Here is an 8202-nt window from a genome sequence, read left to right as displayed (position 1 = left end):
TCTGACAGATGGTGGTGCTATACGCAGACTTCAAAATGGCATCTGTAAAACGTTCTGACACATGGCGGTGCTATACGCAGAAATGGCATCTGTAAAACGTTCTGACACATTATACGCAGAAATGGCATCTGTAAAAAGTTCTGACAGATGGCGGTGCTATACGCAGACTTCAAAATGGCATCTGTAAAACGTTCTGACACATGGCGGTGCTATACGCAGAAATGGCATCTGTAAAAAGTTCTGACAGATGGTGGTGCTATACGCAGACTTCAAAATGGCATCTGTAAAAAGTTCTGACACAAGGAGGTACTATACGTAGATTTCAAAATGGCATCTGTAACGGAGGTGAGTTCCAAGCAGAGAGCTGTCACTGACTTTCTTTTCGCGAAAAATCACAGCATCGCAGATATTCATAGGGGCTTTCGCAATGTCTACGGAGAACTGGAAGTGAACAAAAGCACGGTGAGTTGTTGGTCGAGGTGTCTGTCATGATCACAGCAAGGTGCCGCAAACCTGTCCCATCTCCTGAGTGCCGGCCGGCCGCACACTGCTGTGTCTCCTGCAGTGCTGGAACGTGTGGACACTCTCATTCGAGGTGATCGACGGATCACAGGCTGCTCATCTGGACGTCTCTGTTGCTGGTGCAGACGTAGTCGTCCACCTGTTGGGGTACTCAAAGGAGTGTGACCGCTGGGTTCCTCGCAGCTTAACGGAAGACCATAAAGAGCAACGAAGGACCATCTGTGCGGAATTGCTTTTGCCTTACGAGGCTGATCGTGACACTTTTCTGTCGAACACCCTCATAGCAGCGGAACATGGTTTCATCACTTTATACCAGAAACAAAACGCAATTCATGGACTGATGCCATACCATCTCTCCTCCGAAGTAAAACTTCAAAGCCGCAATCCGCCGGTGACAGTCTTTTGGGACTATGAAATGGTTACTCTGTTTGATGTCCTCCTTCATGGTGCAACGATCAACTGTCAAGTGTATTGAGCTACCATCAGAAGACTGAAGAACCTGCTTCAACGTGTTTGTCGTCACGAAAATGAAAACTAACTTCTACTCCAAGACAACGCAAGGCCTCATGCAAGTTTGCACACCTGGGACGAGCTCACAGTACTTCACTAGACTGTCCTTCCTCATCCACTCTACATCCCGGATATTGTACCTTGCGACTTTCATCAGTTTGGCCCAATGAAGTTCGCACTCCGCAGGGCAGATTATTTACCCAGCAAGTCGTTGGCTGCGACGTCGACCAATAGATTGGTACCATGAGGGCATATAGGATGGAATGTATTCCATTACACAAATTGTTTGTTCCATATATATTTTTCCTCTCAATATATCTTTTTAAACAAAAATTGTATAGACAACAATGCTCTGTTTTATTTTCTGCTTCACCGTCTGTTTCAAAGAAAACAGAAAAGTTGATATTTATGGCTTGTTTGCCTATGATTAGAAAACTACTACGAAATCTGACTCAACTTTGCGATCTCACCCATTCACAGATTAAGACCAGGCTAAAAACCATTACTTCAGAGATCCCGAGCTGCTGAAGAGGTGTTCAAAAATGGCACTGAGCATTATGGGACTTAACTTCTGAGGTCATCAGTCGCCTAGAACTTAGAACTAATGAAACCTAACTAACCTAAGGACATCACACACATCCATGCCCGAGGCAGGATTCGAACCTGCGACCGTAGCGGTCGCTCGGTTCCAGACTGTAGCGCCTAGAAACCCACGGCCACTCCGGCCGGCAAGCGGAGAGGTGTCTCTCATAACTCATATATAACAACGATTCATCCGATTTACACATTCACTTTAAGCGATTTCCATTTCAAATCAAGGTTTCGTTTGCAAAAACAACAAAAAAGGCTCAAGATCATAGATAGGGGTAAGAGGAAAGAAAGGTGGGGGACGAAACGGACACAAAGATGGAGAAAAGAAAATGACTGAGAGAAAGGAGAGGAGGTGATGCACAAACACTGGGGAGAGGGGAGAATGAGGAAATGGTCAAAGAGAGGAGAAAGGAGGAGATGGACGAAAAGAGGGGCGAGGAGACGATGAGGACAGAGAAGAGGGGGGAGGAGATTAGGAAATATAGACAACTCTCGTGTATATTTATCAACTGCAGATATGTGACAGGTTCAATAGTCAGCCCTGGCCGCACCTGACTTTGCAGAGCTTGTTACTTTCTGTTACTGTATCCTTAAACGATGTGGGAATGAACCACAGCTCCTCGTGCACGTTCCACAACAAACACATCTGGGTAATGAGAACTCATGCGTTACTACTGAGACGCCACATCGGCGGAGATTTTCCGTTAACATTTGGGCAGGTGTCATTCGTGGTCAGCTGACAGAGCCACATTTTCTACTTGGCCGGCTTACTGGTTGCGTATGCCTTCATTTACTGCAACACAAGCTAATCCACTATTTGGCTGATATTCCTTAAGGAGACAGGATGTGTGTGCGGTACATGCATGATGCTGCAACGACTCATTTTCGTGGGTGTATTCTGAGATAAATAGCGCGAACAAGTATATCGGTTGTGGCTCGCCAATACCAGGTCCCATGACTTGAATCAGTTGGATTTTTTTTTTGTGTGGGGACATTTAAAAGCTTTGGTGCGTTTCAGTTCCGTTGATTGTGTCGGTGAACTCCGGAAATCCATTGTGGATCGTTGTCAATGCATTCGGAAAACGCTTGCGATTCATTTGCAAGTGTACTAGCAATGAGGAAAAGAGATGAAACTTGTCTTCGCATGAACGGTGGCTGTGTGGAACTCTTGTAACATGTCTGTCGTCAAGTGCACATCTGCAGTTGGGATTCTTGGAGGTTGTTGTAATACATCGTATCGGAGAAACTATAGGTTTCTGAATTCATGCTGATTAATATTATTCTGTTTGTCCATTTCTCCTGTAACTACAATAGTCAGATACCCTGATATATTTTTATACAGGGTGGTCAGAAAGTCTGAATAGCTTGTAAGTCTGTTGCAGGGTACGTTGTGCCGAGAAATAATTGTTAAAAAAAGTCGACGTGTGGCGCCGCTTCCGAGTTGATTGACTTTGAAGTTAGCCAGTCAAGCTGTTACGAGTGCTAACTCAAGCGGCCCGCCAGAGACGATGTCGCCAAACGTGTTCTTCTCTTCGTTTCTTAAAATCGAACAAGAGAGAGATACAAAAATTGGACGTTGGATGTTAGTAACGAAAGAGCTTGAGACAAAGACAGAGCAGTCTCGTACGCTGTCATCTATGCTGTAAGAACGACTCAAATTTCGGAATTTTGGATGACGATCAATAGCTTTAAAAAAGCAGAAATTATAGATTAGTAGATAGCGTAAGGGTATCACATGCAGTAAGTTGTGGCTACAGATCCACGCAGATGCGTTAGAGTTTATTGTTTATAAATCCTTATCGAAATGACTTTGATCATTATTTTGTTCAATTAATAGATTTAAATGTAATTTCTTATTTCTGTTCTTTTCTCACATCATGATAATAATCATATCAACTTCTTCATTTGGTCTCATTTTTCTAGCTATTATTCTTTTTTTCACGTGCAATCTTTGTCATGTAAGTTTACTTAATTTTTCGTATTAATTTCGATCTAATTTCTTTCGTTTTATCGTCGTACGTTTCCATCCACATTATTACCTTTATTATTTCTGTTCTCTATTTTCCTTGAATTTTTACACTACTGGCCATTAAAATTGCTACACCACGAAGATGACGTGTTACAGACGCGAAATTTAACCGACAGGAAGAAGATGCTGTGATATGCAAATGATTAGCTTGTAACCTCCCCCTCACTTATCGTCCTTAATGACAGTGAAATTAAACCGCGTGTACTTAATGGAAATTTGGAAAAAGCAATCGTCACCGAAGTTAATTTGTCGGTAAAGAGGGAGGAAAGGGCTACATCTAAATGAAAGGAAAAATGCAAATGAAATTGGTGAAAATTAATTTCGAGAAAAGGGTAAAATTAATAAAGAAAGTAAATGTGCGGTCGTTGCGTTAACAATTAATTGGCGTTAATTAGTTATTTGGGATTTGGGGAAAATTACGGTCGCCAGTCCTATGGAGAATTACTATAGTAACTGAAAAAGAAAAGTTATTACACATATAATTAGCACTAGAAGCGTGGCAACTGAAGGTTGACACGTGTAGTGTGAAAACTGAAAGTTTGTCAGAAGTAATAAATTTCGCTACACTCTGACTTAATTTAGCAAAAGAATTAATAAAACCGGAAAATCGAAAGTTAATTTAGTGACTGAAGTTAATAGTGAGCTTTCTTTCTGAAGCACATCGAAATTCAGTAATATACGGTTAGTCTTGGACTACCTCAACAATCATTTCAAAAGCTACTTGAATCTACGCAATTTAGGAATAAGAGATTTAACTTTGAACTTGAATTAAATGATTCTGAACAATTAACAATAGCAAAACTTAGTACGTACCAAGCTGAGCTGCAGTCCCAGGTAAGCTAAAATACGGTAACAAAACTCGCACTCTTAATTTGTGCTTGTGTAATCTAAATATTGTAGCCAGCTACTGAACTTTGAAATTAAAGCAGTGAAATGGAATGATATTACTTTAATGCTGGCGTCTGAATTTCAACGACACTCGGGTTCATTTCGGAAAAGGAAGGGACCCTGCTTGGTAATGCAATTGGGACAATGAGCAACAAAGGTTCTTGCTAAATTGCTGTAATTTTGTGATGCAACAATTTTAAAAGCTGAGGTCTGCCATACAGTTCTAAAACCTTACGTGCTTCCAGTCTTCCTTGTTGGTGGATTGAAGGTTTGAAGTCGTCGGTCGAGGAGGTGGCGACAATCAAACATTGTCGGCCGTCGCTGTTGCAGAAGCTGGATGTTGGCGCGCCTCCTTCTCGACACGGTCACCAGGCGAAACGATCTCTTGATGTGCACCAGCTAATGCTTTCCGTCCGCGACATCGTGTCAGAAACTATCATAGCAAGTCGAGGGCAATTTGATGCTGCCAAACCCCGAAAGCGCGGCAACTCGCGGGAGCGTCACACAACACACCTGCTCAACCGCACTACTCCAGGCAGACTCCCTCTGCCCGCGATCCATGCGGCAGAGTTAACACTACCAAAGATCCTAAACACTTTGGTTCTCCACACGACCTATCGATTTAATCGTTCGATAGCATAGTTTTCCCTAGGCCAGACCCAGCGTAAAAATACAAATAATCTTTACAAACAAACCAATTATACATCGACATAAACGCATATATATACAAATAGTAAAACAATTACTATATACAAAGACACAGAAACGTCATATCTTCAGGTAACAAAATAAGGAAAAAAATTTATAGTACAATAGATGGAAAGAGGAGGATATGCATTTCCGGCGTTACAATCTTTTCAGAGCATTCACACAAGGTTGGCGCCGGTGGCGACACCTACAACGTGCTGACATGAGGAAAGCTTCCAACCGATTTCTCATACACAAACAGCAGTTGACCGGCGTAGCCTGGTGAAACTTTGTTGTGATGCCTCGTGTAAGGAGGAGAAATGCGTACCATCACATTTCCGACTATGATAAAGGTAGGATTGTAGCCTATCACGATTGCGGTTTATCATATCGCGACATTGCCACCCGCGTTGGTCGAGTTCCAATGACTGTTAGCAGAATATGGAATCGGTGGGTTTAGGAGGGTAATACGGAACGCCATGCTGGATCCCAACGGCCTCGTATCACTAGCAGTCGAGATGACAGGCATCTTATCCGCATGGCTGTAACGGATCGTGCAGCCACGTCTCGATCCCTGAGTCAACAGATGGGGACGTTTGGAAGACAACAACCATCTGCACGAACAGTTCGACGACGTTTGCAGCAGCATGGGCTATCAGCTCGGAGACCATGTCTGCGGTTACCCTTGACGTTGCATCACAGACAGGAGCGCCTGAAATGGTGTACTCAACAACAAACCTGGGTGCACGAATGGCAAAACGTCATTTTTTCGGATGAATCCAGGTTCTGTTTACACCATCATGATGGTCACATCCGTGTTTGGCGACATCTCGGTGACCGCACAGTGGAAGCGTGTATTAATCATCGCCATACTGGAGTATCACCCGGCGTGATACCATTGGTTACACGCCTCGGTCACCTCTTGTTCTCATTGACCTCACTTTGAACAGTGGACGTTACATTTCAGATGTGTTACGATCCGTGGCTCTACCCTTCATTCGATCCCTGCGAAACCTTATATTTCAGCAGAATAATGCTCGACCGCACGTTACAGGTCCTGTACGGGCCTTTCTGGATACAGAACATGTTCGACTGCTGCCCTGGCCAGCACATTCTCCAGATGTCTCACCACCTGAAAACGTCTAGTCAATGGTGGCCGAGCAACTGGCTCGTCACAATACGCCAGTCACTACTCTTGATGAACTGTGGTATCGTGTTGAAGCTGCATGGGCCGCTGTACGTGTACACGTCATCCAAGCTCTGTTTGACTCAATGCCCAGGCATATCAAGGCCGTTTTTACGGCCTGAGGTGGTTGTTCTGGGTACTGATTTCTCAGGATCTATGCACCCCAATTGCGTTAAAATTTAATGACATGTCAGTTCTAGTATTATATATTTGTCCAATGAGTACCCACCCGTTTATCATCTGCATTTCTTCTTGGTGTAGCAGTTTTAATGGCCAGTAGTGTATTTACTTCACAACCCTCCTTATGTTTAAATCTTCATGGGTGTTATTTTGTTCACAGTACAATAGGAGTTAATGTTTTAAATATTTGCACAACGACCACAAGAAGAAATACACATATTGTAATGAAAAATACACTTTTGATACTGTTGCACAGTCAGTGCAATTAGATTACATCGTCTTTTGTTTCTGAACCGATAAATTTTATCAAATGTTTAATTGTATAATACATAAATAAGTATTAATGTAGTCACACTGAATAAAATTCCGAGCGGAACAACTATGATAGAAAGAAAAAAATGTGAAAAAATGGAAAAGGCTATATGGTGATTGAAACGGTGTTACAGAAGAATGGAAATAAAAAAATTATTTCAACCAATTAAATCAATAAAAATAGCGATAACCCCCCTCCCAAAAAAGAAAAAAAATCTGCTGACGTGATTCTAGCCTACCACCTTTTTCATCTGACGCCATTGTCCGAGCCCATACGTTACATAACAAGTGTATAACGTACTACTTTTTTAAAAATATTGCGTTCTACGCGAAGTTCCCAATCTTATTTTCCTTTTTGTCGATTAGTCGCAAACGATGGCCCGCCAGGGTGAACGGCTGCAGGATGTGATATTAGGACCTTAACCTATATCGCCGTACCGATGGCTTCAAAAAGATGACCCCCACTGTTGGGGACATCTCCTTGTTAAATTTTTGTTGTGTCTTTATAACCCTGAAGCGCTGAAACTGTCTCTAAGCCTTCCAGTACTTTGAAATATTGTCAAATCTACAGAAAACTTGCGACATGATTCAAGCCGTAGCAGAGGTAGCGCTCTGCTTCCTCTTTGCAACCTGTGGAGCGGGTCGGTAGCCTGGAGAGGCTGCGCGCATGCGCGCGGGGGCAGTTTAACGGTAATGAGATAAGCCCCGGCCCGTCAGCTGCTGCGCGATTCGGTAATTGTGGCAATCGGCCGTAGGCGCTGCTGCTGCTATTCATTACTCCGGAAGGGAGATCCGTTAACTGGCGAACGCATTATTAAATCAAAGCACCAATTATCGTATTTAAAGTAGGCGTCATTTTGTGAGCCATTTGCTAGCGTCGAACACGAAACTGAATGCAGTTGCGTTACTCATAGTCGTGGCCGCGAACGTGATATTTGGCAATCTGAGCAGAGCGAAGTTCGACTGGGCATTCTGAAACTGTTTACAGTAGTCGCAGAAGCCGTAACCCCGTAATAAGAGATGCAGCTTTTATTGATAAAGCTTTTCCGTTCTTTCCGAATTTAATACGGATCAACAGCAAATCTTATACTCAGCTGATAAATTAATGCCTCTAAATATTTTTTGGCCGATGTTAAATGGCTCACCTGGCTTGTATTCTTGACTCTTGTAGTAAAAAACATAACATTTAAAGGTATGGACACTACGCGAGAAAGAAGATACAAATTAATTATTAAAAAGCATCGTTTTACTTCATATCTCTTGGAACGTACTGTGAACTTCCTAAGACCCAGAAATA

Source organism: Schistocerca nitens, chromosome 5, assembly GCF_023898315.1.
Source record: "Schistocerca nitens isolate TAMUIC-IGC-003100 chromosome 5, iqSchNite1.1, whole genome shotgun sequence".
Classification (NCBI taxonomy): domain Eukaryota; kingdom Metazoa; phylum Arthropoda; class Insecta; order Orthoptera; family Acrididae; genus Schistocerca; species Schistocerca nitens.
The sequence above is the reverse complement of the archived record's forward strand: the minus strand, read 5'-3'. Positions refer to the sequence as shown.